At 38.2% G+C, this 16,335-nt stretch overlaps 1 protein-coding gene across 1 annotated transcript in view; it reads right to left on the bottom strand.

The window, feature by feature from the left end:
* LOC109080755 (scavenger receptor cysteine-rich type 1 protein M130-like) overlaps window positions 1-16,335 on the bottom strand; it is a 102,447-nt gene that overhangs the window by 71,205 nt on the left and 14,907 nt on the right. The gene's annotated exons all lie outside the window — the stretch shown is intronic.

The raw sequence follows: 16,335 nt of genomic DNA, 5'->3' as shown, positions 1-16,335 counted from the left end.
CCCAACTGCTCCCCGGGCGCCGCAGCATAAATGGCTGCCCACTGCTCCGGGTGTGTGTTCACAGTGTGTGTGTGTGTGTGTGTGTGTGTTCACTGCTGTGTGTGTGCACTTCGGATGGGTTAAAAGCAGAGCACGAATTCTGAGTATGGGTCACCATACTTGGCTGTATGTCACGTCACTTTCGTGTCCTGCTTCATGTTGGAGCGTAGTGTTCAGATCCCGGCACTCATGTCTTGTTCAGTTTTCGTTTTCGTGTCGGGGTCCGGACACTCACACTCTATGTTCTGTCTAGTTTGTGTTCGCCCGTGTGCTTTTCTTGTTGTCTTGTGTTGTTGCACACAGCTCGTGCTATCAGCTGCGTGCTTTTATGTCCTGTTTTGTCTTGTACTGTGTAGCACACATCTTGGTTTTTGCTGGCTGTGTACTGTCTTGTGTGAACATGCAGCTTATGAGTTATCTCATTAGCTGTGTGTTTGCATCTTGTTTTGTTCAAGCACATGGCTTGTGATTGTTTTGCTGGCCATGTGCTTGTGTTTTTGGGTGCGTTCGATTTGAAGCATGGCTACAGATGGCGATTAACGAGAGCAGCTGCTTGCAGTCGGGGGCAGAGTTGAAAACGGAGCCGTCAAGCCGGACACTTTCTGCTCCCGTTAGTGACACTCACGCGGTGTTTGCATACTTTATCACAGATGAAGTGAATTAAATGCAATATTTGTCATATACACAGACGTTTCAGAAACATTTCCATGAGAAACATAAACACTTTTTATATACTGCTTAATACAGTGCCAATAAAGTGGGGGAATTATGCTTTTATCAGTGTTGTATGATAAACGTGGCTCAATACAACAGTGCGACTACAATACAAAAATGCTTTTACATTTTAAAAACACAGATTTGTTGCCATTATTGTAAATGAAAAGGTTACAAATAAACCCGAAACACACGTGATTGTTGTCATGTGGTGAATCTGGCTAATTGTGAAACAGCTGTGTCGTCAACCGCGCTTCTGCATTCACTCTAGAAACTGCGGCGGCAGAGTCAGCCGGCTGCTCTTGAAATGCACTTGCGGTACTTTGATGCCACACGTGACAGTCATGTGGCGTCGGCACCGTCTCAAGTCGGACAAAATTTCTAACCGGTGTTCTGTCGATTTGTCCTACGCTGTCAGATTTTCCTACCTCCCATTAAAACAGTGGGTAGTACAATTCGACAACGAAAAATGCTGCCGATAAAATTATGGTTTATTAACATCTACACATACCATAACCCTAAACCTACCCTTACAGTAATCCAAATACAGTAATTATGTGTTATATTCGCGGTTGAAGCAATAAGGGATACATTTACAGTAAACCAGCAATAAATAATTTTTTCTACGTATTAGATTGTGTTTTATAAAAGTCTATACCTACCCCAACCCTAAACCTACCTTTACAGTAATGCAAATACATTAAATATAGTTGTTTATCATAAGAAAAAGGACACGATATTGCTGTGCGCATGCGCAGTTAACCCTGGTAGGAAAATCTGACGGGTAGGATAAAATGTCAGGACACCGGCATGCATTGCTTCAAGTCAGATTGGGATCGGTTTGCGCAGTGCTGCGTGAAGTCGAACGCACCTTTTGTTTTGTGTGAGCACATGACTTTTGTCTTTGTTTCCTGTGTGTCATGTGCTCTCATGTCAATTGTCTTGACCCATATTGTTACCTGATTATTGGTTTATTTGCCCCACCTGTGTTCCCTACTTACCCTCCTCATTTGCTCCCTATTTATTCTCCTTGTGTTTGCAATTTTGTGCCAGTTTGTCATTGTATCACCCTGGATGTGTCCTGATCCTGCCTTGCCTCGTCATGCCAGGCTGTCCCCCCGCCCCCACGATCCCTTCATCCCCAACCCTGACAATAAGCCTTTTTAACTAGTAAGGACCAGCTAGTAAAATGTCCTCCCATGGGGGGGTTATGATCTTTTACTATGTAAGTGAGGACATTAGGTTAAACCAGCACACACACACACACACACACACACACACACACACACACACACACAGAGATATAACTGATTTCTTTCCCAAAATGTATTGACTGCTCTAAAATATGAGACACCAATGTTTCAGGAGTATGTACAGGTGCTGGTCATATAATTAGAATATCATCAAAAAGTTGATTTATTTCACTATTAACTATCACTAATTCCATTCAAAAAGTGAAACTTCTATATTATATTTATTCATTACACACAGACTGATATATTTCAAATGTTTATTTCTTTTAATTTTGATGATTATAACTGACAACGAAGGAAAATCTCAAATTCAGTATCTCAGAAAATTAGAATATTGTGAAAAGGTTCAATATTGAAGACACCTGGTGCCACACTCGATTCAGTTAATTAACTCAAAACAAAAGATGACCATTGACACCTTGCACAAGGAGGGCAAGACACAAAAGGTCATTGCAAAAGAGGCTGGCTGTTCACAGAGCTCTGTGTCCAAGCACATTAATAGAGAGGCAAAGGGAAGGAAAAGATGTGGTAGGAAAAAGTGTACAAGCAATAGGGATAACCGCACACTGGAGAGGATTGTGAAACAAAACCCATTCAAAAATGTGGGGGAGATTCACAAAGAGTGGACTTCAGCTGGAGTCAGTGCTTCAAGAAACACTACGCACAGACGTATGCAAGACATGGGTTTCAGCTGTCGCATTCCTTGTGTCAAGCCACTCTTGAACAACAGACAGCGTCAGAAGCGTCTCGCTTCAAAAAGGACTGGACTGCTGCTGAGTGGTCCAAAGTTATGTTCTCTGATGAAAGTAAATTTTGCATTTCCTTTGGAAATCAGAGTCTTAGAGTCTGGAGGAAGAGATGAGAGGCACACAATCCACGTTGCTTGAGGTCCAATGAAAAGTTTCCACAGTCAGTGATGGTTTGGGATGCCATGTCATCTGCTGGTGTTGGTCCACTGTGTTTTCTGAGGTCCAAGGTCAACGCACCCGTGTACCAGGAAGTTTTAGAGCACTTCATGCTTCCTGCTGCTGACCAACTTTATGGAGATGCAGATTTCATTTTCCAACAGTACTTGGCACCTGCACACAGTGCCAAAGCTACCAGTAACTGGTTTAAGGACCATTGTATCCCTTTTCTTAATTGGCCAGCAAACTCGCCTGACCTTAACCCCATAGAAAATCTATGGGGTATTATAAAGTAGAAGATGCGATATGCCAGACCCAAGAATGCAGAAGAGCTGAAGGCCACTATCAGAGCAACCTGGGCTCTCATAACACCTGAGCAGTGCCACAGACTGATCGACTCCATGCCACGCCACATTGCTGCAGTAATTCAGGCAAAAGGAGCCCTGACTAAGTATTGAGTGCTGTACATGCTCATACTTTACATGTTCATACTTTTCAGTTGGCCAAGATTTCTAAAAATCCTTTCTTTTTATTGGTCTTAAGTAATAATCTAATTTTCTGAGATACTGTTGGTATTTTCCTTAGTTGTCAGTTATAATCATCAAAATAAAAATAAATAAACATTTGAAATGTATCAGTCTGTGTGTAATGAATGAATATAATATACAAGTTTCACTTTTTGAATGGAATTAGTGAAATAAATAAACTTTTTGATGATATTCTAATTATATGACCAGCACCTGTATATGCTTTAATTTTAAGAATGTTATGCTTTTAAATCTGTATTTAACCTCAGAACAATCTCAAAGTCAAAAGAGGTGCTAAAGTCTGATTGTGTGGTGGCTGTATTTTAAAATTAAATTATTATAATCTTAATTCAAGTGGATTTTTGAGGATTTTGAAAAAAGACTGACAGTAATCAGTGTTGAGTAGGCCTACTACTGTAAGGTTAACTCTGCCTGCTTTAAATGTTTGAAAATAATTAACAGTTGAAAACATTCATTAGAAATTTAGAAAAGTAATCAAATGTAATCAGTTACATTACTTAAAGTTTTTGAAACCGTTACACTACTTATTTTAAACAGACTTACTTGCAATCTGTAACCTATTACATTTCCAAAGTAACCTTCCCATCACTGGACACATGGAGACGGTTATCCTTTGACCCGTACAGGCAATGACAAATATACAGAGCAACAGGTTCACAGTGTTGCCAGAATTATGGTGTTAACATTAGAGAAGTGAAAACTGCACTATAGTCACATTTACCAATGAAACATTTGTTTGTTCTTTACTCCCTAAAATGGATAACAGTGACTTCAGTTCTGAATAACATTGCAGTACGGGTGATAGCAAACCCTGGGTGTCAGAGAGGAAGAAGGCGTTGTTGAACAGGAGGGAGTTGTGTGGTCACGCTCTGAGAATGTTTTTAATATATCAAATATACAAAGAAACTGCAGCTTTGTAACTCACCACTAAAAAAAAAAAAAAAAAAAAAAAAATAAAAAAAAAAAAAAAAAAATTACAAATAAAAACCCAGCATGATCAGGAACACACAAATCAAGTCTTTATTAAACATTACTCTTATCATTCAGGGACCTGACACAACAGAAACATTTTTTTTTTTTTTCTCAGATTTGACTGTATAACAAGTACAAAATTTGTTACTGGTAAGGATGGGCGTATTGATCCTTAAGTGTCAATATATCAATACTGATGTGAGTATCTAAAGTATCAATATGCAAATAAAAAATATAGATACTAAGGTGTGTTTTTACCCGTGATTTTGTTTAACAAAAACTTTAATGCGTGCAATATGCGTTATGCAATGTGCAGTATGCAAAATATTACTTTTTACTTTTAAAGCCCTAAATGGTTTAGCTCCTGCATACCTAACTAGTCTTCTATCATGCTACAATCCATCCCACTCACTAAGGTTACAAAACTCTGGACTCTTGGTAGTTCCCAGGATATCAAAGTCCACTAAAGGAGGTAGAGCTTTTTCACATTTGGCTCCCAAACTCTGGAATGGCCTTCCTGATAATTTTCGGGGTTCAGGCACACTCTCTCTGTTTAAATCTAGATTAAAGGCAAATTTCTTTAGCCAAGCATTTATATAATGTATCTCATAACCCTGTACTTCAGTTACATCTGATCAAATGCACATTAACATTCTTTGGCTTGGGTTGAACACATCATTTTTTGCTTAGTTGGAACAGCAGCTACTCTAATTTTTTTCTCTATTTCCTTCTCTGTTTCTTATTGGTATCCCGTGGTAACTAGGAATTACACATTTTTTATTTTTTTTTTTCTCTTTTTGTGGAACTGGGTTGAACGAACACCTGAGAAGAGATGATGCCAACCCCTCAGACAACATACAAACAACCAAATTTTGCTATAAGTCTGATCGCAACATAATAATCATTGCTGTTAATAGTGTTCACCATCTGTTTGATTACATGACATTAACTTCTTGATTTTTACTGTACGTTTCTGCCATATGAACATCAACTTGAGATAGTCCTCGCTGATAAGCTATAACTAAATATAATGTAGAAATTTAAATTTTCTGTAAAGCTGCTTTGCAACGATTTGCATCGTGAATATCTTTACAAATAAACTTGAATTGAACTGAATTGAATTGAATGCATTGAATTGAATTGGACAAATAACCTATGTTAGCGAATAATTGTGTAGGATAGAACTATTTTCCTAGCCTGCTCATTTGAACACATGCAAATGCAGCAAGACAGAACCAATCCATCTCAGAGAGCGTTCACTCGGGACAGTGCATTCAAACAGGGCTGCGTTTCCCAAAAGTATAAGAAACCATTGATGCTTTTCAGAAACGCAGCCCAGAACAATTGTAAAGCCTATCTATGACAAGCAATAGATTTCTCCACTCAAATCGTCCATGTCACCGTCATTTATTAACAACTCGACTAAAGTTCAAAAACATAAATAGGCTTAGCGGGTATCAAGTTGATCCCGGAAGGGTTCAACACCCCCCAATATATCATGTGCAAATGTGCAATACTTTACATCAGACATAAATAGTAATTCAAAACAGTGACACACGCCAGCTCCTAAAACAGAGCGAGAAAGACACCCTCCTTATTGTGCTAGAACATTCAAAATCATTTTTAAAACACCACACATTGAGTAACATATATAAATACAACAATACACATTTACAATACAGCACAATATAAAACAAACCTACACTTCAACCATAAATATATACATATATATATATATATATATATATATATATATATATATATATATATATATATATATACACATATTACTCTGGCACAAACCATCATTGCCATCTGCACAAAACATTTAAATGCACATGATTATACAAAATATCACACTTTTAAAAAGTATTACATCAAATATTGTCACATACCTAACAACAGCTACAACAACTGTTTCCAAAGCTGGCACATTACTTCATTGCTGTCTCCAAGAAAGAAATCACAGCCACCCATTTGGCATTCAGCGTGCTCGCTGCCATTACTCCAAAGCTAATACCATGCCATGCCATTCATAAAGGAGCAAGGCTAAACTACCATACTCACCCTACCAAACAGGACTACCATAAATACTATAGTGGTTGTAACCATCACACAATGCTTATGAGAGGACAGAAAAAAATACATTATTTATATATATATATATATATATATATATATATATATATATATATTATATATATATATATATATATAATATTTGTAGATTTACGTGGTTACCACTACAGTAAACATATTTTAACCATGTGTAAATAAAAATATAACCTAATAAGTTGCCATTAATGTGTATTAAATGTTAAAATGCATTTCAAATATTAAGTAAAGTGGGTATCTGTCACTAATCACGCCTCTGTGGCTCTCTCCGATCGGCACCGGAGGGAACCCTCTCCTGAGTACTAACGTTCATGGACTTCATTTCCCATAATTCCTGTGCCTGGGACTGATTGCAAGCACAGGTGTTTCCCCTTAGCTCCCCTATTTAAAATGCTTCTGGACCCTTAGCCATTGTGAAGTCTTGTATTGCTCCTGCTACATTTCTGAGCATTTCTTCCTGTTAGTTTGATCTCTTGTGTATGACCCTGGACTGTTTGTTGTCGTGTGATTGACTGCTGCCTGCCCTTGTGACCATACTGTTGGATTCTACTCACTATTCCCTGTCTGCCACCTGCCTCGACTCTCACTCTGTTACAGTTTGCTCTTCTGGATTGTCTGTGTTGTTCCTGATGCCGGTGATTGATTACTGCCTGTTTGATTCTGATATTACTTTATTAAAGCAGATCCATTTCAGTTTGCATACAAACTGATCTCCTGCCATTCTTTTCTGAACTCTTGCTTAAGTTTACGTGGTTCTGGCCTAAATGAGCTATTATACATAACAGATGTTTATATAGTCAACAAGAAAAATGGGTAAGCTTCGCCAACTGTAGAATGGAAAAGGTAAGGTTTTCTAGCCCGCAGGCTCTCGACGATGTCCGACGGGAGCTCAATACTCAAGACCACATTGGATGTGTAAGCTTTGCCGACCATAGGGTGGAAAAGGTAAGTTGTCTGGTTGGGAGGCTCTCGTGGCATTCGAGGGGAGATCAATCACAGCAACGGATGTGTAAGTCTCGCCAGTAGACAGAGAAAAAAGGTGCGTTGTGCGACCGAGAGGCTCTCGCAGCATCCAACAGGAGTTCAATACTCGTGGCTTTGGAGGAGTAAGCTTCGCTGGTGGTCGGACTGAAAGGGCAAGATTTGCTTAACTGGAAGGCTCTTGCAGCGTTCGACGGAAGTTCAATACTCATGGCCCGGATGGGTAAGCATCACCGGTAGTTGAAAGAAAACACATTCACTCGACGGGAAGGCTCTTGCAGTATCTGATGTGAGTTCAATACTCACCTCATCAGATGGGTGAGCTTCACCGGTAGTCAACAGAGAAACGTATTTGCTCCACCGTGTGTGCTCTTGCAGCATCTGACAGGGAATTCAATGCTCAGAACAATTTGAGTTGCCTAAAGGGGTTGATGCGATGAAGATTACCTGGCATAATAGTTTGACAAATCCAATAAGCTGTTTCTGATAACACGTCAGAAAGTCTTGGTGCTGCTTTGCAACCGAAAGTTAAGCGCATAACAAATAGAATTTCTTGTGCCAACGTACCCCAAATAAGTGCTGTGAATCTGGTTGGATAGGCATAGCTTTGAGACTTAGGTGATGTCGACTTTTGCCAGCCAAGTGCCAAGACCTGTGATTTTATCATATTGATTGCATGATCAATGTGACACTATTAAAGGGAAATCGTCAAAAGGAATTAAGGTGTTTATGCTTGAAAACAGGGAGTTATGTGGAGCTGACAGATTGATTAGAAGGCATTTCTTACCCCAGAATTTTCCTAGTAGCCACTACAATGTGCCTATGCGAAACTGGGAAGGCAGGGCATCGAAAGGGCTGATCATGAACCCATGTTTAATTCACGCCACCTATGGGGGACACCTAAACAGATTATTTCAGCGAAAAATGGCTTTTAATGTCCACATTCAAGGATGTACGATTGCTGTAACATTTCTGTTCTTCAGTGATATGTAGAAAGGATTTTTGGCCCGTTGGTTACCTTTGTAGGCTTTTTATAAAAAGTGTATGTACATTATATTGTTTATAATACATTATGTTAAGTTTTGTTCAACAGAGCCATATTGTTACTTGCTTGTGATACTTTATTTTAAACAATTATTATGGCCTCCCCTTACGAAAACGAAGTTTATTCAAGTGTGCTAGTATACTTATTTTAAACTAAAAATAGGAAAGTATACTTTTAGTTTACTTTTTATGTACTTCTCAGAAATGGGCTTTATGTACTTCTAAGATATATACTTATAATAACAATTAAGTATACTTGACTTATACTTACAAAAAGTCAAAATATACTTTAACTTTACTTAAGTATACTTAATAAAATAAACTTGAAGTATACTACTTTTTTTTAAGGGTAGTTGCTATTATGTATGTATTTTAGGTAATTATTAAAGGCTATTATTTAATTAGGAATATTTTCTACCATAAATATAAATCATAATTATCCGATTAATCATCAAAATAATCAACCGAAACCTCTTTTACCCAATAAATGGTTAGTGATGGCCTTAGATGAGGGGTCTATTTCGGCACCTGCCAGGGTCTGTGCTAGAATGTGGTGAGCCACTGGAGGTGGCCCCAAGGCAACAGCATTTGGTGTGATGGGCCGTGATGTTGCCCATGACCACAATGCCAGGGAAAAAGTTGGAAGTGGTGCCGGCCGAGGCAAGGTTAAGCCTTGGCATTGTGGAAAGCGTGTGGCTGGTCGAGCAGGGAGCAGTGGCCATGATGAAGCCTGGAGCTCGGTGGTGGTGTCTGGCAGAGGAGGAGCTATTCTAGGGCCGGCAGATTGTCCGGAGGACCAAAAAAAAAATCCCCAGTATAGGTCTCGTTAGCTGTATTTATACCATGGTGTTGATAAACTTGAGTGCACTCCACCTGTGTTAACTAGGCAGCAGAATTTCAGTGATATCATATTTTAGATTGGAAATGCAACAACAGATGTGTTCACAAAATATTTCAAATGAAGAGGAAGATCATTCCGAAAGCTAAATTCCATTGGGGTTCCTTTATAACAAATGTAAATTGGAAAAAAGGCCTGGTTTTAGCCAAGTAAATTTTGTATATCCAACAAGGTTATGGATATTGATTATAAAATCCTTTATAACATCTATCCTCTTAATTTGTCCATTTCTAAATATTCTGATGTTGATGAGACTTGCTTGTTTTGTGGATTTGAAGAAACAGCTGTCCAATTGTTTTTTGAATGTAGCATAACCAACAAATTTTGGGTTGACTTCTGTTCTTATGCTTATAGCATTACAAATGTGACCCATACCTTCGTCCTCAAAGATGTTATTTTTTATTGTAAAAAAAATCCAAACTGATTACCTGTTGAATATGTTGTCAATTTCCTTATATTGAATGCAAAATTCTTTATTCATAAGCAAAAATGGCTTAAATCTCCTTTGTCTTTCCCCCTTTTTCTTGCCAAATTTGACTCTTGTTTCATGTCTTAGACTTAAAAAAAAGTGCCAAATTTTGTATACATTGTGGCAATTTAAAGTGGAAAAAAAGATTTTTTTGTGCTTTTCTTTTTTCTTGATGTGTAATGTGTGCTTGATGTGTGCAAACCCATATTATTAGTTCTCTGTTTTTATGATTTTCTGATGATATGCATTCATAAGTTCTGCAAAAATAAAAATAAAAAATTTGAAAAGACAAACAGTTTTTTTTAAAAAAGTATATTTCAACATAAACACACATCGCTAGACAGGTAACGATCACATCTAGGTAACATTTAAAATTAATATTCGGCTGAACTGTTGTAAGAACATTTAAAAGAACAATGTGTTTAAAGAGAAAAAAAATTATATCAAAAAGGGACTGGTCCTGCCTGTTGTTGATTAATTACAGTGGTGACGTTCTACAATGTTGTCCGTTGATGTTTTACGTAGTCATGTCACCAGAAATTTAGTAATTACTGTCCCAATGTGCAGCGAGCCAGGGAACTTATAGTGACAGAATTCTTGTACACAATACAGGTCCTTCTCAAAAAATTTGCATATTGTGAAAAAGTTCATTATTTTCCATAATGTAATGATAAAAATTAAACTTTCATATATTTTAGATTCATTGCACACCAACTGAAATATTTCAGGTCTTTTATTGTTTTAATACTGATGATTTTGGCATACAGCTCATGAAAACCCAAATTCCTATCTCAAAAAATTAGCATATTTCATCCGACCAATAAAGAAAAGTGTTTTTAATACAAAAAAAGTCAACCTTCAAATAATTATGTTCAGTTATGCACTCAATACTTGGTCGGGAATCCTTTTGCAGAAATGACTGCTTCAATGCGGCGTGGCATGGAGGCAATCACAGCCTGTGGCACTGCTGAGGTGTTATGGAGGCCCAGGATGCTTCGATAGCGGCCTTAAGCTCATCCAGAGTGTTGGGTCTTGCGTCTCTCAACTTTCTCTTCACAATATCCCACAGATTCTCTATGGGGTTCAGGTCAGGAGAGTTGGCAGGCCAATTGAGCACAGTAATACCATGGTCAGTAAACCATTTACCAGTGGTTTTGGCACTGTGAGCAGGTGCCAGGTCGTGCTGAAAAACGAAATCTTCATCTCCATAAAGCTTTTCAGCAGATGGAAGCATGAAGTGCTCCAAAATCTCCTGATAGCTAGCTACATTGACCCTGCCCTTGATAAAACACAGTTGACAAACACCAGCAGCTGACATGGCACCCCAGACCATCACTGACTGTGGGTACTTGACACTGGACTTCAGGCATTTTGGCATTTCCTTCTCCCCAGTCTTCCTCCAGACTCTGGCACCTTGATTTCAGAATGACATGCAAAATTTGCTTTCATCCGAAAAAAGTACTTCGGACCACTGAGCAACAGTCCAGTGCTGCTTCTCTGTAGCCCAGGTCAGGCGCTTCTGCCACTGTTTCTGGTTCAAAAGCACACGCCTGTGCACGGTGGCTCTGGATGTTTCTACTCCAGACTCAGTCCACTGCTTCTGCAGGTTCCCCAAGGTCTGGAATCGGTCCTTCTCCACAATCTTCCTCAGGGTCCGGTCACCTCCTCTCGTTGTGCAGCGTTTTTTGCCACACTTTTTCCTTCCCACAGACTTCCCACTGAGGTGCCTTGATACAGCACTCTGGGAACAGCCTATTCGTTCAGAAATTTCTTTCTGTGTCTTACCCTCTCGCTTGAGGGTGTCAATGATGGCCTTCTGGACAGCAGTCAGGTCGGCAGTCTTACCCATGATTGCGGTTTTGAGTAATGAACCAGGCTGGGAGTTTTTTTAAAAGCCTCAGGAATCTTTTGCAGGTGTTTAGAGTTAATTAGTTGATTCAGATGATTAGGTTAATAGCTCGTTTAGAGAACCTTTTCATGATATGCTAATTTTTTGAGATAGGAATTTTGGGTTTTCATGAGCTGTATGCCAAAATAATCAGTATTAAAACAATAAAAGACCTGAAATATTTCAGTTGGTGTGCAATGAATCTAAAATATATGAAAGTTTAATTTTTATCATTACATTATGGAAAATAATTAACTTTTTCACAATATGCTAATTTTTTGAGAAGGACCTGTATACTGATTCATGAGCTCAGAAGCTAGGGAGCTGATTGAGATGCACCCCAAGTAAACAACTTTTTATTATTATTATATTAAATCATTCACATTAAACATTTTACATTAGCCAGGGGGTGAAGACAAGGAAAGAAAGATACAAAATTACATTGAAATGTTAAAAAAAGCAAGCAAACAACTCATACACTTAGATATGACCACTTTGTTACTTCAAAATAAGACTTAAAAAGGCCTGAAAACATTATCCGTGGGAGTTTTTAGTGAGTAATCAGCTTTGCTGAAAATTAAAGTAAATCTTCTTGTCCGTGACCAATACTTGCCGAGCTTTGATGACTGATGATCCAGAAAAATTCAAAAATAGGTAAAAGTTAACTATTAAAAAGAATAGCTGAACATAAGTTCAGAAATAAAATATATTATTTAAATGGTTACTGCCTTGAGTTATTATTTGGAATAAATGTAAAATGCTTAAAAACTCTAACTTGATGAGATTCATAATTGGGTTTAATAAGCAGAATATTGATTACATTGTTAATGTAAAAATATAAAATAGATTTTTTATATATATATATATATATATATATATATATATATATACATATATATATATACACACACATATATATACACATATATATATATATACACACTCACCTAAAGGATTATTAGGAACACCATACTAATACTGTGTTTGACTCCCTTTCGCTTTCAGAACTGCCTTAATTCTACGTGGCATTGATTCAACAAGGTGCTGAAAGCATTCTTTAGAAATGTTGGCCTATATTGATAGGATAGCATCTTGCAGTTTAGACTTTTGCCGGTATTGGTTTCGGTACCGAACGGTTCCCGGGCAAATTCCAAATGGAAGTGATCATCCTTATCCCCTTGGTGTGGGGACTTTGGAGTGAGCAGGGCACGTGGATGTCATGATGTAGTGGTTAGGAATGCACTTGGCAAATGGAGAGACATTATTTCCTCATTATCTTCAGCTGGGATGTTCCCGTGACAACGCAGCACGTGTCCATCAGCAGTTTCGCTGATGGACGGCGACATAAATTCAATATACATTTTTCTTTTCTTTTTTATATATATAAAACTTTATTAAAATATAAAATGTATGTTTATTTGCAACAGTTATGCAAACAACAATAAAAAGACATTTATGACAGTAAAACAGTGACATCTGCTGACGGACGCGTTATCATGGGAACATCCCAGCTGAAGATAATGGGGAAATTTTGTCGCTCCTTTTGTAAAGTGCATTCTTAACGACTACTTAATGGAACGCAAGTGCCCTGCTCACTCCAAAGTCCCCACTCCAAGGGGATAGGGATGATAACTTCCATTTGGAATTTGCCCGGGAACCGTTCGGTACCGAAACCAATACCGGCACAAGTCTATTGCAGTTGATGGAGATTTGTGGGATGCACATCCAGGGCACGAAGCTCCCATTCCACCACATCCTAAAGATGCTCTATTGGGTTGAGATCTGGTGACTGTGGAGGCCATTTTAGTACAGTGAACTTATTGTCTTGTTCAAGAACCAATTTGAAATGATTCGAGCTTTGTGACATGGTGCATTATCCTGCTGGAAGTAGCCATCAGAGGATGGGTACATGGTGGTCATAAAGGGATGGACATGGTCAGAAACAATGCTCAGGTAGGCCGTGGCTTTTAAACGATGCCCAATTGGTACTAAGGGGCCTAAAGTGTGCCAAGAAAACATCCCCCACACCATTACACCACTACCACCAGCCTGCACAGTGGTAAAAAGGCATGATGGATCCACGTTCTCATTCTGTTTACGCCAAATTCTTACTCTACCATCTTAATGTCTCAACAGAAATTGAGACTCATCAGACCAGACAACATTTTTCCAGTCTTCAACTGTCCAATTTTGGTGAGCTTGTGCAAATTGTAGCCTCTTTTTCCTATTTGTAGTCGAGATGAGTGGTTCCCTGGTGGAGTCTTCTGCTGTTGTAGCCCATCCGCCTCAAGGTTGTGCGTGTTTTGGCTTCACAAATCCTTTGCTGCATACCACGGTTGTAACGAGTGGTTATTTCAGTCAAAGTTGCTGTTCTATCAGCTTGAATCAGTCGGCCCACTCTCCTCTGACCTCTAGCATCAACAAGGCATTTTTGCCCACAGGACTGCCGCATACTGGATGTTTTTCCCTTTTCACACATTCTTTGTAAACCCTAGAAATGGTTGTGCATGAAAATCCCAGTAACTGAACAGATTGTGAAATACTCAGACCGGCCCGTCTGGCACCAACAACCATGCCACGCTCAAAATTGCTTAAATCACCTTTCTTTCCCATTCTGACATTCAGTTTAGAGTTCAGGAGATTGTCTTGACCAGGACCACACCCCTAAATGCATTGAAGCAACTGCCATGTGATTGGTTGATTAGATAATTGCATTAATGAGAAATTGAACAGGTGTTCCTAATAATCCTTTAGGTGAGTATATATATATATATATATATATATATATATATATATATGTATATATATATATATATATATGTATATATATATATATATATATATATATATATATATATATATATATATATATATATATATATATATATATATATATATATATATATATATATATATATATATATAAACTTTAACAACTTTTCTTCCTAATATCAAAACACCATGGCTCAATATAGTACTTCGGCTTTACTCAGTATTAATCACAACAGCTTTTATAAATGTTATCATCAGATTTGTCTACCACACTGTTATCTACTGTAACATTCACATTGACATAGTCCTCTTCAGAGTCATCAGTATCCACATTCACACTCTCCTGTTCAGAATGATCAGAGTCCACATTGATATAGTCCGGTTCAGAATCATCATGGTCCATGTTTTCATCAAGTTGTACATTTCCATAAACAGCCTCATCATTCTCTTCATTTTTGTTATCATGGGATGTACCTGCATATGTATTAGCTGCAGCTACAGACATTGGATAGAAAGGGACATAGTTACAGGAAAAGGATGAGGATAAAAGTGACTTAGGATGTTAAAAGAGTTAAAAACAAAATAGAAGACATCATCTGACTTCTTTTAAAAAATGCAACTCTGTTACCTTTTGTAAAAGAGCACTTCAAATGAGTTTCCTTTTTCTTATGCTTTTGTCTTCTCTTCAGCAGGAGGATGATTATGAGGACAGACAATAAGAGGAGTACAGCTGACACTGCAGCACCAATGACAGGAAGCAGGGAGGCTGAGAAACACATAAGGGTATGAGTTAAAAGGTTAGTTCACCCAAAAATGTGTCATTAAAAGCAAACATTCTGCCATTAATTCCTCACCCTCATGTCGTCTCAAACCCACAAGACCTTTGTTCATCTTCGGAACACAAATGAATATATTTTTGATGAAATCTGAGAGCTTTCTGACCCTGCATAGACAGTACCGATGTGGTACTCTAATAAATGGCAGTGAACACTGACAGGGAAGAGAAGAAATGTTGAATGAAGTTGTCATTTTTGTTTTCTTTGCGCATAAAAAGTATTATCGTAGCTTCATAAAATTATGATTTAACCACTGATGCTACATGGAGTATTTTAAGGATGTCGTTAGTACGTTTCTTGTGATTTAGGTTGTGTCAGTTGCGTTGCTGTCTAAGCAGGGTCAGAAAGCTCTCGGATTTCATCAAATATATCTTAATTTGTGTTCGGAAGATGAATGAAGGTCTTACGGGTTTGGAACGACATGAGGGTGACTAATTAAGGACAGTATTTTCATTTTTTGGGTGAACTATTCCCTTAAACTTTCATTACCAGCAGTCCAGCTTGTTTTTAGACTCTTACACATCAGTACCTGTGATAGTGATGAGCTGCAGGTTGGAGGCAGATGAACGGAAGGAGCGTGAGGAGACACTGACTTCATAAACACAACTGTAGTTTCCCTCATTTGAATATTCTGCCTCAGGAAAGAAGAAAGAGGCAGAGTGATTGACAGCTGACTCAGTCTTGGTGATGTTTGACCCTCTGAACAAGTGAAAAGAGCCTCCAGGATACTGAGATTCAGTGGAACAGATGATAGTGAAACTGTGGCCCCTGGTGATCACTGGCCCCTGAAGCTCCTCGTCAAACCATCCATCAGGAGCACTGTGGGAAATGCGTGGCTGCTGCAAGTTCACTAAAGAACAAGAATACATTTATATGGTTAAACCAAAAGAGTTAACTTCTT

Source organism: Cyprinus carpio, chromosome A3, assembly GCF_018340385.1.
Source record: "Cyprinus carpio isolate SPL01 chromosome A3, ASM1834038v1, whole genome shotgun sequence".
NCBI lineage: Eukaryota > Metazoa > Chordata > Actinopteri > Cypriniformes > Cyprinidae > Cyprinus > Cyprinus carpio.
The sequence above is the reverse complement of the archived record's forward strand: the minus strand, read 5'-3'. Positions and strand labels throughout refer to the sequence as shown.